Below are 19,208 nucleotides of genomic sequence, written 5' to 3' on the forward strand. Positions count from 1 at the left end.
TCAGAATAAACTCATATCATTCAAAGGAGTGTTTGTATTTCTAAGACCAACCATTGTCCACAGGCTCTCTGGGCTTAAGAAAAACTATTTCCTAGGGAAAGTACAAGAAAGAAATTGCAAAGCTTTTGTCAAAATATTTGGGCACCAATAAATTCCTGTTTCTTAACAGAAACAAATGCATGAATGCCATAGAACTATCTGTTCTCTGTTTTATGATCTTCCCTAAAATAACAGACTCTGTTGATTTGTTCTGGCAATTCGAGAATAAGTTTTCAGAAGTAACTTGATAACCAGTTCAAGACAACAGACAATGCACATGCAGCAGCATCTTCCTTCTACCCAAACTTCTGAGAAGTGATGCAAATAATGATTGTAAGAAGCTTCTACAACCATGCTGGGAAAGAGAGAGAGATTCTGGTGATGGTCAGGGATTATGAGAAGCCCCTGAGATAGAGCAGGGAAACTGCAGTCAAAACCTAATGTAAGAGAGGAAGGCTATAAAAGGCAGTAATGGTGTCAAGGGTGTGGCCAGCCTGGGAATTGTGGTAACCCACCAAGACTTTGGGGACAATTAATAATTATCCTTAGAAGGTTATGTGGTGTGCCAACCTTAAGAATCAATCTGATAAACTTGTGTCCTCCTCGGCATTATTATTACTATAAAATTATTATTATTGGTTTACTGAGGCAGGGTCTTGTTATGTATCCCAGGCTGGGCTCCAACCTTGATTCTCTCAATCTCTGCCTCCTGGGAAGTTAGGATTGCAGACATGAGCCACTGTGCCCAGTCAATTTTAATTCTTTAACAACAGAAATGGATAGAAGCTTTGGAAAACCAGGAGACAGAAATCAATCTCTTCAGTTGTTAGTTTTCTTGATGGAATTGTAAGAGTTCTTTATATACAGAGGGTGACAATCCCATCACATTGTCTTCTTTTCTCATCTGAGGGGCAGAGGGGCAGTTGTCCATGCTTTCACTAACGGAATCACTGAACACCAATGAGCGTGCTTTCTGAGCTCAGACAGATTCCTTACAAGAATTTTACAGAGAGCATTTTTTCTTTTTCTTCTTGCTATTTTTTTCCTTGATGGAATTTTGAGAGCCTTGAAATATCATTCTTTAGTAATAATTGATATGAGTGATTAAGCTATATCTTTTCCAAGGAGAAGAAATAATGGTCAAAATGTTCACAAGTCCCTGAAATTTTAAAAATTAGTATTCACCAAACGTGGCCCAAAACTGCAGGGGAAAAGATCCAAGAGAGAGACACTGAGCTATAAGAATATTGTGTGCACAGAAGGCACCTAGTTAAATGTATTAGTAAGCCTCAGGAACAGATGCTGGTGATCATGGAGCAAGAAGGCAAAGGGGCAGCAGGGTCAGATAGTGCTGGTCTTGTTTGGGCAAAGGTTATAGATACTGACTTGAGTTTGTATAGTGCTAGAAAAATATAAGTTTATGTAGTTCTGTTGAAAACCTCAGAAAAACCAATAGGAGGATAAAATATATGTAAATTTCAAACTTAGAAGAAAAATGAAAAAAAAACCAAGTTTGATCAATTCAACAAAAGTTGGAAAGAGAAAATAAAATCAAGAACAAGAAGAAAATATGGGAAACACAAAATTCTTTGGCAGGAGTGAGAGCAAATAACCAACAATAAGTTAAATTCACTTATCAAAAGACAGAGACTCTTCAATGAGGAAAACACTAATCAGACATGTGTGTTTACATGAGAAAGTCTTAAAACAAAATGACAAAAGCATGTTGAAAATAAAGGTAAAAAATATCACCAAATAAGTCTACAACAGCAAAATCAACATTGAGCAGAGTAGAATTTATAGTGGAAAGTATGATATGAGGCAAACAATGGTGAACTTTAGGAGTCAACTTGACTGGTTTTGATGAATGTCTGGAAAAGTGGCAAAGCATAATTTGGGGGTGTCTATCAGGATGTCTCTCAGAGAGATTAGCATGCAAACCTGAGTGGACCTGGTAAGGAAAATGCACCCTCCATGTGCATGGACTGGTTACAGTGGACTGAGAGCCTACACAGAACAAAAACAGAAAAGGAGAATGTTTCCGTATGTCTCCTAGAACTGAACACAGTACTCGTTCTCCTCCCCATTGACAACAGAACCCCAGGCTCTTTGATCTTGACACTCCAGCACTTATACCGGAAGCCCCCACATTCTCAGCTCTCTGTCTTAGGAGTTGTACTTTTGCCTTCCCTGGTTCTCAGGCCCTGGAATCAACCTTGCTACCAGCATTCCAGGGTTTCCAGCTTGCACATAGCCTGTTGTGGGACCACACAGTCTCCATAATCACATAAGTTCACTCTCCTAATCAATCCCTTGCCCCATATTTATGTATGTGTCCTATGGACTGTTTCTCACTACCATTATGTACCAATAGCTTAGGATAGAAATATTTACACAAACCCAGTTGGAAATGCCAAGATCAATGCAAAAAGCCACTATCAGGTATAAAGCTACAATAGAAACAAAAGGAAAAATTGACAAAGCTTCATACTTCACTCATAAATTGGTGTATCAAAGAGATAAAAACAATAAAGGAAATAGTTCATTTGAATTAAAAAGTTGATTTTGTAGCTATGTGCCTAGCAGAGAATGTAGCTTTCAATTACATTACTTGTAATTATGTTTTGGATTAAAATCAACCCAAGTTGGGCCAAAAAGAAATCACTATAAATTCTAAAATGAAGAAACGGACATTTTCATATGCCAAGTGCAATAGAGTTAGATTTGAACAACAGAAAGTTAACTGAAGGATTTTATCTACTCAAAAGTTTTAGAAAACCACAAATACATACACATTTTAAACTACTCTGAGTTAAAGAAGAAATCAGGATGGAAATTATAATTTCTTTATATATCAATAAAAAGAATATTACAAAGCAAAACAGTGAGTTATAGACAAAGATGATATTCTGAGGAAAACTTGTAAGCATAAATGATTTTATAAGAATAAAAGAGAGCTTAAGATCAAGTTAATCTTTCAGCTTGGAAGCTGGAGAAAGGAACAAAAAAATCTTCATTCCCTTTTTAAAAAAAAAACTCCTTAAACTAGATGTAGTGACAAACTTCCTTCATTTGAAGACGATATTTACAGGAGACTTTCACAGCATCACCCATGGCAATTGTGAGGCTTTCTCAGTGAGTGCCAGGATAAGGATGGTACCTGTGACCTCTGCCACTCAATGCCATGCTTGACCACCTCATACAGTGTCTATAGGGACCATGTTGGAGTCTTAAAGTAATACCAGCATCTGCACCCCCCTCCCAGCCCCCCGAATCAGAATTTTTGGGACTGGAGCTCAGGCATTGGTACTTTGTAGAGTATAGTCAAAGACAACTCTGCTGAAGCCTTGAAAGGAGTCAAGGAAAAGATGTAGCCAGAATCCAGTGCCTGCCCACCCTCCTACTTTTTCCCCTTTTTTTCTTATCTATCTTTTTATCTATCTATCATCTATCCTGCAACAATTTAATTACCCAAAAGGTCTACTTGTTTCTGGTCAACGTTGTCTGGGTGTGTGTTTGGTTAATGACCTTGATCAGGCATGGTTTCTAAGCCTAGTCATTAGGATGTGGTCCATCCAGCCACCTTCACAACTCAGTGGGTGAAATATCAAAGCCATTCAAAATCCTGTGCAAAGGTGGTAGAAGGCAAAACTCTGAATGCCACCTGTACCAGCAGGTGCCTTGACTGTGTTGGTGGGTCATTAGTTCTACCTCTTGTGAAGGCTGCCATTTCTCAGTTACAGCTCCTAACTGCTTTGGCTGAGGGGTGATCCTCAACCTTGCAGAGATCCAGATAACAGGACTCTCAGTGCACTTGTTTGCAGATCACAGGCAGCAAACATCTTCTTCAGCAATGCTGCGTTTCCTTTGCTTTCTGCTGAATGCTGAATTCATGCCTGCTTTGTAGGACTTCAGTAAAATGGCACCAGCTCATTCTAACTTTTTGTAGCTTTCTTTTTCATTTCCTTTAATACAATAGTCTCATATAAATGAAGTCTACATTCCAAAGTAAAAAACTGACCAGGCATTTTGCCAATTCATAACAAGGGTCAGCAGTTTTCCAGCTGCAGAATCAGAATTCTAAACAGCCTCATCCCCACACTACCTTCAGCCATTTCCATACTTCAAGTTCTCTTATTTTAACACCTCCTTTCTGGTGCTAAGATCTGCATTAATTAGGATTAGACTAACTGCACAGATTGAAAACCAATATGTGACTTAACAACATACAGTATTAATTATTTCTTGTTAATATGAAAGCGTTCATAAGCCCCAGCCCACCCTTACCATCGAGACCTAGTTCTCAGAAGTTTCTCTTTGCTGCATTGTCTCTTAAGGATTAGCCACCCATGCAGCTTGAACACTTAAGTTAGCTAGGAATACCCAAAACTTTCCTACCCTCCTTCCCAATCACTTTCCTAGTTTTAGTCCCAAGTTATGGGAGAAGATCACACGTGGAAGGGAGCTGGCCAGAAATACTGACCACAATGAAGCCCAGATACAAGTCACTTTGATCAACACAGAAGCTTTGATCACTCATGTCTTCTTCTTGTCCTTTTCCTTCTTCTTCTTTTGACAGGGTTTCACCAAATTGCCCAGGCCTACCTGGATCTTGCTATGTAGTCCATACTGGCCTCATTTGCAATCCTCCTGCCTCAGCCTCTCTAGTGCTGGGATTATGTTTATGTTTTCTTTAAATCCACCAGACTGAAATTTTCACTGACTTATGTGAACAAGGTAAGATGCGCACAGCCTACACTCAAGAGGGGCCATTTTTGAAATACTAGACAGCCCATCTGGGACCCATGTTCCTTCCTTTGAAAAAATCATATAAAAGACTTCCTCAGGATAAGGGGTAGGAAAGTTATTGCCATTTTGCAACAATGTTGGCTTCTTGCTTAATAAAGCTCTTTTTGTTTTATTCTGCCTCTCAATTCATTTACTCCATCAGGGACAGTGACCTAAACCTTGTGTGGCTACAAACAGATGAGATGTGTTTAGCTGGTCTGGCAGCTCCATGAATTCCAGGACCCCAGTTTTCTATGTCTGTTATTTATCATTCTGAGAGAGTGGTTGTCTCATGGTCCAAGATCCAGCTATCAAAATGCATTCCAGTGGGAAAAAGAAGGGCTGACAGTATCTCAAGAGGTACAGCACCTGCCTAGCAGGCACAAGCCCTGAGTTCAAACCCCAGTACCACAAAAAAAAGCTACTTTCCAGTGGAAAAAAGAAAGATAAGAAAGGAGGGAAAACATGTCGTTTTTAGGAGAGTTGATTCCCTTTAAAGAGTCTTCCCCAGAGCACCTGCTTGGAATGTCTGTCTCCCTATAATTATCCACTTGACGTTGTGGAGAGTGAAAATAGCATGTGTGTGCACATATGCACAAAGAAGAGCTCTGTGTAATTGGATAATATACCCAACATATACATATTCATTGGCACATAGAGGTCAATGTGTGCATAAACAGTGAACTGTCCATATCTTCAATGTCTGCATCCATGGATTCACCAATCACAGACTAACAATACTTGAAAAAAATAGGGCTGTACTAAACATTTACAGACATTTTTCTTCTCATTTTTCCCCAAACGATACATCATAACAACTATTTACCTAGGATTTACATTTTATCAGGTGTAGTAATCTAAAGGTGATTTAAAGGCTATGAGAGGATGTGTGTAGGTTTTACACAAATATTGTAACTTTTTTTTGAGCCAGGGTCTCACTATGTAGCCTCAGCCTCAGCCTCCTTGATGCTGGCATTTTACATAAGGTAACTGAGCATTATAGATTTTGTTATCTGCAGGAAGGCCCTGGAATCTATCCTCTTGAGTAATGGAGGGAAAACCATACATGTACACACATATGCATGTGGTTCTGGAAGCAGGACACCCCTGAGGGAAGGGCCTGGAATAAAAAGTGGAGTGTTTGCTCTGCTCTGTCTGTAATGCTTGACTCTGATAATTACTTACCTCTGCTTGTATTAGCAAGATGGAAGGAGAACATAAGGTCATCAGGGTATCCTTGGTACAGAGGCTATAGACCAGCTGTGTTAGTAGGGCTGGTGTGGCCTCTGGGGCCCCGGTCAGTAGGCCTGGTTTCCAGGCCCACCCCTGAGCTGCCATTCAGAAGCCCTATAGATTTTGTATCAACAAAACAGGTGAGTGATGATGCCCACCAAGGACATGCTGGAAAGACCAAGGAAGACAATTTATGGACAAGTGCTTTGTAAATTCTATCGACACATACAAGTTGCATATAATTTATGATGTCTATTTCAATTACACATAATTTATCACATAATTGTATCATAATAGATTACCGTATAATTATCCTGTAATGCATAACACTGGAATATTTAGTACCAAATATAGGAGTAAAGGTGGAAGTACCCTACTGAGGACAGCAGATAAAGACATATTAACTTATTTAACACATGTGAAAGTGCCAATATTCTAAAGCTCACACTCAAGGTGACAAAGAAAATTCTAACCTCCATCCACAGACCCCAGGCTCTGAGCTCTTTCCATGTGACCTTTCACTACTCATTTTCAAGTCTCATTATTGTATTATGTCTGGTCACTGACGTTTTTCTTTTTCTCTTAGTTTTTATTTTTCCTTATCACCAATGCCATGATTTCATCGATGGAATTTCTTAGCTTGCCAGTAAGTCATCATTTATTTAGTATAACACAAAGCTTTTGCTTAGCAGATTGGGCGAAGGCTCAACCCGTCTCCCTAATATGAGGGCAGAGTTGCTGTTTTGTGGAGTTACTGTAGAATATGGGGGAAGTATGAACTCTTACTTTAAAAATGTTGAATGTAATTATTAATGTTATTATTATGAAGTTGATAGTTAAGAAGTTAGCTGGAAATAGGGACTCTCTGTGTCTGTAGGATCTATCATAACAGGAAGATAGGAGCCAGAGTCTGTGGTAGGTAGGTAGAAACTGGTGTTCATGTGAGCACAAAATAATGGAGAGCCTGGCAGAGCTTAAATGCCCTTATTCAACCGATGTCAGCCTCTACAAGCTTGGGCTTGTGCACTGAGAATTAAGCTGTGGGCCTTGTACCAACGACCTTCTCTGTAGAAAATTTATTAATCGATATTTACTCAAATTTAAAAATTGCTATTGTCTCACTCTTAGTATTCACACCAGAGCATCGGTCGATTAAATGCATCTTCAATTATTCAAAGCTGCTCCTGCAGAATTATTATACCTAAATATTGTGTTTTAATGAACTGTACTTAATTTCCACACCACCAAGTGACTGTCTATGTTCCATTTTCCTCCCAGGGATCTGAGACAGACTGTCTGGTGCTGCAGGAGACACATGGTTTCAAATGTCATCCTCAAAACCCCCTCCTGCTTTGTCCTCCCTTTCTACTAAGCTGGACTTGGTGGCACTCCTTTTATTTGCTACGTAAGGTTCTAGAAGGTGAATTGGTAAGTTGGGAGATCTGTACCTTTCTGTTTTTGGTACAGAGAAACAGAACCCTGGAAATGGTGACATGCAGCCTGTGTGTTCCTAGGTTGCAGGAGAGGAAAGCAGCAGCACAAGCACAGCCTCCTTGGAGCTGAGAATGGCACGGTTACAGTTGGCACATGGTCAATTCCTTTCTTACCTCTCTGTCCCAGACCCTGGGCAGAGTCATGTCACACACTGGACAGCAAGCATCCCTCCCTCCCTTACATTCCCCATGGCACAAGTCCCTCTCATGATGCTGTGAACTCACTTGCCCTCAGAGGCTGAAACTGCCAAGTTCACTGGCGGTCCCTGAAGACTCCTTGTCTCCTTTTATCAGGATTTTACACAGCTGAGCAGGTAACAGCCATGATGTTCACCTAGAATTAGATCTTGGGGCCCTTCTGCCCATGAGGATTAGGGACAGGATCACATTTAACATACCTCATTTTTTCTCATAAGACTTGTCATTCTTCAATATACCTATTTATCCAATTAATTTCATTTATTGTCTATCGTTCCCCTGCCAGAACATAACTTTCACAGGCCTTTGATAGTTTTGTTCACTAATGGATCTCCAGTCCCACCACAGAAATAATTATTGGGTAAGTGGGAGGAATTAATGAGTGCCTGCCTTTACCCAGCTACCACCGCACACACTCACCTGTCACTCATCTTCCCCTGTCCATATGTGTTATCCAGGACAGGTTAATTGTGGTTAGGAAAATGAAGTGTGAAACCTCAGGAGTTTACTACAGCTAAGATTTGCTGTCCATTCATGTGACACATCCCACCAGTTCACACTAGGTCAGATTTATGTGGCCTTCATCTGGAATGTTGCTGGTCACTGCCTTGCTAGGGCAGATGGTTAACAGGTACCATATTGGTTCTTCTATGCTTTAGCCTAGAAGGGTCACAGGTCATTTCTGTCTGAAGCCTGTTGAATGGTCACATGGGTCCTGCCTAATTTCAGGGAATAGTTGGGAGGTGTGGGGTAGCAGACGATAATGGAGGGAGCATCCCTGTGTCTCCCACACTCATGCAAGCCTCTTCCTACTCACAGAGTCATGTGCTGTACACTAGCATTTTGATTAGCAGTGGATCACATACACACTGGTGGTCCCTAAGATTATAAGGGTGCTGAAAAATTCCTAATGCCTAGCAATGTTAAAGGTGTCATAGCACCATGCATTTCTCATGTTTGTGGTGACGCTGGTATAAACACACCCACTGCACTGCCAGTTGCATAAAAATATGGTATCTGCAGTTATGTACAGTACATAGTACTTGATAATATATGACTGTGTATTCTGTGTATGTATTTATTATACCGTGCTTTCTTGTTGTTATTTTAGAGTGGATATGTACTTATAAAGAAGATTGCTGTAAACAGTAATGTTGAGTTATGCTGGCAGCAGCCCCCATGTCCTTATTGCATCATTTTCTCCTGTACTTGATTTTATATAAACACATACCATATAGCCTAGGTGTGCTATAGGTCATACCATCTAGGTTACTATGGTGTAGTACATTCTGTTATGTTCTCATAATGGCAAAATTGCCTAGTGATGCATTTGTCAGAATGTATCCGACAGAACGTATCCCCTCATTAGGTGATACAAGGCTATAAATGTCATACACCCCCCACCACTTTTACATTCATGGATATCCACTTATGTTCACCAACAACCCATTCTCACCCAGAGCCATTCATATCCAGACCCATGCACCTCACACACCTGGGCAATGTCCAGTTGATGCTCCAACCAACACTCCTATCACCCACCGGTACCCATCATGCTTATTCATAGCCAATCACAGCTAATTGCACAGACTCTGTTTCTCTTACTTCTTCCAAACTAAGTCACCCTTTGGTACAGGGCCCCTCTCTAGGTGGAGTTCTGGATATCATCTTTTGGGATATAAGGAAAATTTTCATTTTAATCACAAAGTGTTTTAGATTCACACATATTAGCAGCAATGTTTGTATTAATTATTGATTGAACAAATACTTACTGTTTAAAAATCTACCATGAATTTAGAAGCTCTAATCATCTGTATCCACTAGAAATGTAGGTGTGCATTGGTATATCAACACGTAATTTATTCAGGTTACAGACAACACTCAGAGCACACATGGATTCAACAGTTCTTTGCAATAATGCCACAGCCTGTGAGTTGGAACCACTGAGGCAGAACAGTGCTAATGAGCACGAGAGCGAAGTCCAGGGAAGTTATACTTTCTCACTTGCTGGCTGAGGGATGCCGACTGAACGGCCTGAAGCTAATGCTTTTCTCTCTCCAACGTGACAGAGCTTGTGAGTAGCCGCACTTCCATTGAAGTGCATTATGTGTGGTATCCTCATGGACAAACTCCATTTGCAATATAGACTGAAGCCTGCAACTAATACAGCTGATATCTAGAGAATGGGATCCATTATCTCCCCTGCTGTGGTCTGCTCACCTCCAGGATTGCATTTCACATTTGAGGGCACCTTAAGATGTTAACATTATGCCAAGAATTTTTTCAAAATGAAAAATACTCATTTCACTTTTTCAAAATGAAAAAGAGCATTGCCAGAGGCTGGAAGAGATTCCATGGCATCTGAGTGTGCAGCATTCAGAGGACCAGCCCTGGATCCTGGACCCTGGACTTTTCTCCTCGTCCCCTTCCAATTCCACCCTTGGCCATCTCAGATTACTTGCCTGGTCAGTCTCAAGGATTTTTAACCCAGGGTCTGCCAGGAGCAGTGAAAGATGGTTCTAGAAGCTATGGCTACTTCCTCGAAGTTCCCAAATCCTCAGTCTGCTCAAGGTCACTTTTTCCTTCAGGAATTTAGGTCATATTGGCTCAAGTGTATGCCTGTGTACATTTGTTGATGGCTGGGTACCTCATGTGACTGGGTACTCCCTGTGTAGCTGAGACTTCCTCTTTGTACAACCTATGAGGGGCTGTGTGCAGGAACACTGAGGATGGGATCTCAGGGGCTGGTCTTCTGGGTGAGATGCTTCCCATTCTTTCAAGTTTCCAACAACTACTCTGGGCGCTGTCCCCCTCCACTTATGTCTCCATGTTTGCTGCTCCAACTTGGAGGCAGTCTCTCCACTCCCCTCTCTCCCACTCTGTTTCAGGTTCTTTCTGAGTACAACCACAGGGAGGCAGTCCAAGGAACCCAGTGGATGCTTGAAACTGCAGATGGTACCAAATCCTATGCGTGCTTTCCTATACATGCCTAGCTATGATAAAATTTAATTTATAAATTAGGCACACCAAGAGATGAATATAAAAAGTAATAGTAAAATCAGGCAATTATAGCTGTATATTGTATTAAAAATTATTTAAAACAGATTTTTTTTTATTTCTGGGGTGTTCTGGGTAATATTTTTGGATCACAAATAACTACAGGCAACTGAAACCATGAAAAGCAAGATGGAGGGGGGTGGGGGCACTGTATTTCTTTCCTTCTTGCAGAAAGTCCTCTAAGTATTCAGGTCTCTAAACACATCCTTCCTTAGTTCTCAACCATGGCCATGTGTGTACATGTTCATTTTTATAAGATCAATGCAATTACTATTGATTTGGTGTGGGGAGGTGGGAAGGAAGGGGGATCTGAAGCATGCTGTACCACCTTTTGGCCAGAAATCCATCTTTGTGTAGTAGGAAGCTGGGAATCTTTCGCCAGGTTCTAAGCTGTGGTGCGACTGAATTCTGTATCATTGCATGGTATTCCTGAATATTCTGTCACTTACCTTCCCTGGATTGCCTCTCTGGATAAACCACTTCACTGGGTGTCTTGCCCCATTTCTTCACTGTCCAGAACACCAGTGGGTCAAGGCTGGATTTGAAGAACAGTTGACTAAGGGTTTAGGGCAATAGTGGATATTTCCTTCTGAGAGTAACCCATGTGCACCACCTCCCCCCTCCAACCCCCCCAGATGCAAGTAATTTTCACTGGTATTCTCACTTCTGTGGCTCCAGGCTCTGTTGCCTCTCTCTTTCTCTCAGGCGTCTTCCATTTCCTTGTATATTTCACATAGTGCAAACAGTCACAGCTTTATTGAAGTGCAGACCTTTCTATTGTATGCAGAGGACCTGCTTTTTAAAACCAAGTACACTGAAGGTGTGTTTCTGTCGAAAGACACTCCTTTTTGTTAGGAGAACTGGTGACCAGGTCTCCTACCTGGGATACTTTTAGTCATTGCTTCCCAGAAGCCTGGGCTGAGTGAGACTCCAGAGTCTCTAGTTAGATTCTACACTGGATGCTTGAACTCCCGGTATGGAGTGAGGTGTTGAGAGACCCCTCAGTGTTAGTGATGATCCAGTTTACTTTCCCATGTGCCCTTTATGCATCTTTTTTTTTTTCAGTACTGGAGTTTGAACTCAGAGCCTACACCTTGAGTCACTCTACCAGCCCTTTGTGTGTTGGATGTTTTTGAGATAGGATCTCACGAACTGGGGCCGGCTTTGAACCATGATCCTCCTGATCTCTTCCTCCTGAGTAGCTAGGATTTCAGCATGAGCCACTGGTGCTGGCCATTTATGCATCTTCTTGCACTGCAGCACCCTACCCTCCAGAAGGGAGACATCAGAACCAGGTCCAGGTCCCCAGGGTGCCTGAGGGATCAAATGGGACTATTAGGCAGTGCTCTGCAGGAAACCTGTCCCAGTGCCTGACACAGGTACACCATAGTGTCCTGTTACTGAGCAGACCTCACAGATGATCTTTCTTTGAACCTGTGTTCAGCTGTTGTCTATGGCACATACCCTGGGCATCCCAAGACAAAGTCCTCTTTGAACTTCTGTGGCAACAGAAGACAGACTCAGTTTTGTTTGTGAAGCTACAGAATTTCTGAGACTTTGGTGACCAAGGGAGAGGAGAGACCTGGAGTAGGAGTTGTCTGAGAGGTCCAGGCAGCTAGCAGGGGTATGTGGTGTGAAGACTAGACTTGGATTTGGGGACCAGAATCTGTGAGATGATGGAGAGGCCACGAAGGCTAGACCCAGGACTCCTCTGGAGATCTTTGTAACTCCATAGTTTGACCTTGTAGAGTGGACTCTCCCTGACCCATGACTCTAGATGGGCTAATCTCACTCGTGATCACCTTTGGGAGAAAGCTGATTGTCATGCAAAGGCCCCTCTGCATCCCAAGGACCTGCACCACCACTGCTGGCAGACGCTGCAGCTCAGAAGCTGGCAGATGGTGTGAGTTTTTCACAGGATTCCCAGTTCTGTTCATGGCTCCCCCAGGGTGCCACTGACGTTCCCAAGAAGGGTTGCGAAATTCTCAGATAATTCTCAAAATAAAATTAATTCTGATACGCTTCCATTTAAAAATAAAAAGTGCTAGACAGGACTGTGTGGGGAAATGCTGACTGCAGAAGGAAGTCAGGATGTAAAGTGGCTTCCTCTGTCCCCTGAAAAGCAGGTGGGCCCCTCCACAGTGACTAGATCCCCAGATCCAGCTGCAGGACCCCAATTCTCATAACCACACTTGGATGCAGGAACCAAGACCCAACTCTATGGAGGTGGTGCCTGTCCTTGTGGCTGCTGAGAAATGCTTATTACAGACCAGAAGCCCCAGGAGTGGAGACACCAGAGCCGCCCTCGTCTCTCCCCACTAACCCTCCTGCTGGCAAACACCTCTCCAAGTGGAGTTAAGGCTCACATTCCTCTCTGTCTTCCTTTCTCTTCACAGCACCTCTGTCTCTGCCTCTTGGATTTTCTTCAGCCTTCCCTTTCCTCTTCTCTTTCCCCTTGGTCTGTTTCTCTAACTCCATCTTCTCTTCTTTCTGGTCCTTTTAAGTTGTAGAAACACTAGCTTGTAGGCCAGGCAGAGGTGTGTGGATCCTCCAGCCCAACCTTGTCCTTTCTTCCAAAAGCATCTCCCCATTCCCCATTGTTATATTTCTTTCTGAGAACTTTAGACTTTTTCTCTACTTCTCCCTCTATCTGTTTCTGCCCTGTCTTGCCTTGAGTCTCTTCCTTCCTCTCTTCTCCCCTCCTGCTCCTTCTCCACTGTGGGTCCCCTTCTCTTCCCCTTCTCAGTCTCTGTCTGTGGTCCTATCTTTGTCCCCTTTTATGTTGGACTGTTTAACTCTTTGCTTGTCCCTGTCCCCTGCTGCCACCTTCTCTGTCTCTGTCTGGATCATCTCCATCTCTCTGTGTCCTTGTTCTCTATTTGATTTCCTTCCTCACTCTTCCTGTCCCAGCACTGAATATGAGAGAGAGAGACCTTTTTTTTAATTTTTAAACTGTGTGTTTTCTCTTTCTTGAGCTTCATGTGACCTCACTCTTTCTAGCTGTTAAAATCTTTTTGCACAAAATCTAGAACAATTTTGCTTCCTTCTTCCAGTCCTTCCTGATTTCCTTCCTTCTGTATTCTACTCCCCACCCCCAACACCCACTAACTCCACCCTCTACTGAATGCTAGAGGAATGGCTTCTCTCTCCTTCATGGCACCATTGTCTGACTATCTCTTACTTCTCTCTCTCTTTTAGTGAATGGTTCATAACATAATAGGGGTTCGATAATAACCAAATTAGTTCTTCTCTGTAAATTGGCAGTTCTTTTTTATTACTATTTTATGTTTGTTTGTTTGTTTGTTTTTCCTGTGGGACTGGGGTTTGAACTCAAGGCTTTTTGCTTACAAAGTAGGCACTCTACCGCTTGAGTCAGATCTCCAATGCATTTTCTCATTAATTTTTTGGCCTGGCTGGCTTCAAACCGTAATCCTCCTGATCTTAGTCTTCCAAGTAACTAGGATTAGAGGCATGAGCCCCTGGCACCTGGCAGCAGTTCTTAAATCTGTCCTTCTCAGTCATCTGATCATGGGTTATGAGAACAACCTTGATGGGCTTTCCTTCACCTACCATGTCACCCCTTCCCAAGTCCTGCCTGTTCTTTACAATTCTACTCTCATGCCTCTTTGTCAGGTCAAAGTTGGTCCTCTCTGAATGGCCACTATCACAGGGACTTGGATGTCACAGCATTTTATTAAAGGTTTGGAGTGATGGAGGCAAATTAGATGATGATACTGCAGAGCAAACAACTTAAGTTTGAATATCAGATATTTTGATCTTTGGGAGGAAGTTTCTTTTTAAAGTGTTAAACACTTTTTATTTCGGAATAATTCCAGATTTGCAAAAATAGTACAAAATACCTCCATGAATGCCTCAATCAGACTTCTAAGTGTTAACATCATACACAAGCACTGTATGGTTGTAATAAATTCATACTGTACCATTATCTAAACTGTAGAGCTTTTTAAAGTTCTCCACTGGTCCCAGTAACATCTTTGCAGTAGTTCAGGATCTGGTTCAAGATCACATGTTGCGTTTAGCTGTCACATCTCCTTAGATTCCTCTATTTAGTCTTGCTTGATGATTTTGAAGAGTACCATATGTGAGTCAGCTTTCTGTCACTATGACAAAATAACTGAGATAATTATAGAGGAACAGTTTATTTTTGTCCACGGTTTTAGAGGGTCCAGACTACGATCGACTGGCTCTGTTGCTTTGGGTCTGTGGTGAGGCCTCATCTCATGGTGAGAGCATGTGGAAGAGCAAAATGAGCCAGGAAGCAAAGGGAAGAAGAAGAGACTGGGGCCCCACATCCCTCTCAGAGATGCACCCATGGTGACCCAAGAACCTCCCACTAGCCCCTCCCCCCCAGAAGATTCCATCACCTCCTATGGTGCCACACTGGGCCAAGACTTGAGCATATGGACACTGGGAAACACTGACCAGATATTAGCAGAATGTCCTCAGCTTTAGGTTTTCCTGATGTTTCCTCATGACTGATTTAGGCTGTGCATTTTTGTCACAAATACCATAGAATAGGAAGCACTGAGAAGGAGAAACATGAAGTGGAGTTGGATTTCTGCCAGGTGTATTAACTTCAGTAACCTGGAGGCGATGTCCACAAGCTTTCTCCACTGTGAAGTTGCCAATTTCCCCTCGACCTTAACACAGAGCCTCTGGGAGGAGACTGATTATACGAATATCCTACTTCTCCTATTTCTGCCCGCTAATTCTAGCATCCACACCAACTCTGGACTGAAGCAGTTATTTCTGAGGTATTCCAGGAATGGCATTTCATTGTATTTCTACCACCACTCCTGTCTTATTAGTTGGGATTCCATTGTAAGGAACGCCTTTCCCTCCTCTCCTAGTATCTGTTGATTTGCATTTGAATTACACGGGTTGAACATCCTTTGCCTAAAATGCTTGGAACGACAAGTGTTTCTGGTTTTGATTTGTCTTGGATTTTGAAACATTTGCATCTACATAGTGAGAATCTTAAGAAGGAGATACAGGCCTAAACATGAAATTCACTTGTGCTTCATATACACCTTATACACATAGCCTGAAGGTGATTTTGTATAATAATTTTAGTGCAGCTGTGTTTTGACTGTGATTTGTCACATAAGGTCAGGTATGCAATTTTCCTTTTTTTTCCATTTTTTGTTGAGGCAGGGTCCCACTATGCATCCAGGCTGGCCTGGAATTAACTATGTAGCTCAGGCTGGCCTCAAACTCACAATCCTCCTATCCCAGCCTCCCAAGTGTTGGGATTAAAGGTATGAACCACTGTGTCTGACCAGGTATGGAATTTTCTACTTGTGGCATTAGCATGACCCCTGAAAATGTTCTGGAGTATAGGCCACTTTGAATCTCAGATTAGGGATGCTCAGCCTATACCAGTATTGACTTGTGGACACAGATTTCATTCTATGGATTACAATCCATTATACTCACTGCACACGCACACACACACACACACACACACACACACATATACATATATACATATATACATATATATATACGAGAGTGAGATTGCCCCACTCCCAGTCTGACTTCCTCCAAAGGAATCTGGTTTGCTCATTGCCTGTGGTAGGCCTAGTGGCTCCCTCCCCAGCATTCCCGTCATGCCTTGCCTGAAGATGAACTGGCCATGTTGGTTTAGGATATCATCCCCAATCTGAATTCTAAGAGTTGTTTCAGGTTTTTTCTTTTCCTATAAGCTTCCTAATCTTATCTCCTGCTGTCATGTTTCATTTGGTTAAACTCAGGCTTAAGTCAGTCATTGCAAGGCCTCTCTCTAGCCTGAGATTGGCTCAATTTGAGAATGGGCACACTATCCCAAGTTGGATCATTGTAATGTGAGGATGGGGTTAGGGGAAAGAAGGCTCCTCACTGGCCTGGGAGATCTACCGAAGGCTAGCCCTCCCTTCTCCAGATGGTGTAATATAGAAGGGATACCTGGAACAGTTGCAGCCATTTTGCCACCAGGAAGGAAACGGACACTAAAGAAGTCAGAGAGAAGAAATAAAAGCACCAAGCCCTTGATGACATTGTGAACCATTGATTCCATCTGACCTGAAGTCTGCTGACCTCAGGAGCTTCCAAATTCACATGTTGATAAGTCCTTGTGTTTAGGTTGGTTTGAATGGAGTTTCTTGACTTGTGACATAAACATTTCTGGTAGGATGAAGCAGAACCCTCTGCTAGCCTGGCTTTCCTCTCCAGCTCTCTCTGTGAATCTTCTCTGTCTCATAGAAGAGGGGATGACAAGGTTCTGCTGCCTGTATACCACTGGCTTGCACCTGTTGGGGGCAAGGAATCTGACACAAGTCCATGTGTTCCTTACCAGCTGTGTGACATTGGACAAATTACTTGACCTCAATGAATTTAAGTTTTCTTTTCTGAAAATGGGATCAAAAAAAATGATCAACCCTTCCCTCATAGTGCTCTTGTGAATGAGGCAATGCACAGGAAAGCCAGTCTGCAGCAGAGCCATAGCTAACCCACCTCTATGGTGCTCTGTTCCCGCCTCTTCACACGGGCTTCACTTGCCTGTGCACTGGGGCTTAAAGTAGCCTCTGGCCCTCCAGATGTCTGTCTCTCAGGCTCAGAAACCCAGTGCTTTCCTGAGAGGAAAACAAATTTCCTTGCCAGAGAAGATGAACAGCTCAGCCATTTGCTAAAACAAATATTAGTTCAGTGTTGTCCGGGGAGAGCAAGCAGCTCCAAGAACTGTTTGTGCTTTGCATCCTTTCAGGAGCTGAGGAATATGCTGTGGAGAACAAACATCTTGGGGGATCCTGGGAGATGAGAAAGCCAGCCCTGGAACCATCCTCCTGCACTGTTCCCTGCTTCTCCTGCAGCATCCATTATCCCACCTCTGCCCCTCTGTGTGCTCCACCAAATTCTGATTGCCAGTGTGCACACCAAGTCCTGGAACTGGCTTTTCTTGGCCTTGACCATATCCAGGGACTTGGAGAAGGAGTTGCTGGTCAGACTGGCTCCTCATTCAGGAAAACCTGAATCACGTGCACATGTTTATGGCACACATTCTATCCCAGGGCTTGTCACCTTTGCCACCATTGATATCTTTGGACTGGCAATTTCCTGTTGCATAGGGCTGTCCAAATATTAGAGGGTGTTTGGTATCATCCTCATCTTGTAATCACTAGACCGTAGTCCTCTCTTCTCCAGTTACGACTACCAAAAATGTCTCCCAAAGATTTTTTCCAGAGGGCAAAAACATGACCACTAGTTGAGAACCAGTGTTCTAGTGGATGGTGCGGAAGAATGTTGGGGTTAGCCATGTCTTGTTTCACACCCTGGCGCTGTCACTCACCACCTGAGCTATGCGGCTGTGCGGAGCTGTAGCTTGCACACTGTAAAATGTGAACCACAGAAGCACCCATCTCATAGGAGGGTTGTGAGAGAGATCAGGTCATTTACTGGGCCATGCCTGGTACTCAGTGTTCTTGGTACCTGCTGAGCTGCTGTGACTGTAAACTTTACAAGGAAGGTATCCTGCCTGTACTGGTCACCACTGTGTCTCCAGAAGCCAGCACAAGACCTGGCACAGAGTCAGTGCTCAGGAAATGAATGTTCTTGGGCTGCTTTTTTTTTTTTTTTTTTTTGAGACAAGGTCTGGTCAAGTAGGTCAGGCTTGTCTCAAACTCACAATCCTCCTGCCTTAACCACTTAAGTGCAGGGATTTCAGGCATGGACCACCACACTTGGCCTCTTGAGATACTTTGTGCCTCACTGAGCACTCATGCTGTTGCTACGTCAACTCTTGACAAAGATCCCTTTAGCTCCCATCTCTTTTCAGCTGGGGCTTATATACTTACTCTAAGTTTATAGATGCCTCCTTTTCCCTCTCTAGGACTCCCTGAAAGAAGGCTCTAGAAAGCCTGCTCTTGCCTTGCCGGATCTCACCAACCTGGGTAATTTGACTATCTCTCTCTGCATTGCTATTGCTGACTCCTAGGGCTCCTCCAGGTCACAGCTCATTGACAGAATAAAGATGATTGACATGTCTTCTACCCAATGAAAGATCAAGTCCTTCCCTGCTCACATGACCAATTCTGCCCACCTAATGGCTTCAGGTTGATTCCTAGTTATGCATAAAGCCATATTGGTGGCTCTCCTATGGTTTTTGTAATCTAAAGACTAATTTCATGAGCATAACTATGTCCCAGAATTATTTCTACTCAAGGCAGAGGGCTTTTCACCCCTGAAATATGCTGGGTCTTATAGAGACTCTAGAGGACAAGACAGGATTTCCTTTAAGGGAGTTGATAATTGGGGAGGGAATTAGGGATGAATATGGCAGCCATCAAAGAACTCATAAGCTCTAAATTGGTAACAGAAAGTGTAAGTGGAGGCAGAAAAGACTCC

Source organism: Castor canadensis, chromosome 11, assembly GCF_047511655.1.
Source record: "Castor canadensis chromosome 11, mCasCan1.hap1v2, whole genome shotgun sequence".
In the NCBI taxonomy this organism is placed as follows: Eukaryota; Metazoa; Chordata; class Mammalia; order Rodentia; family Castoridae; genus Castor; species Castor canadensis.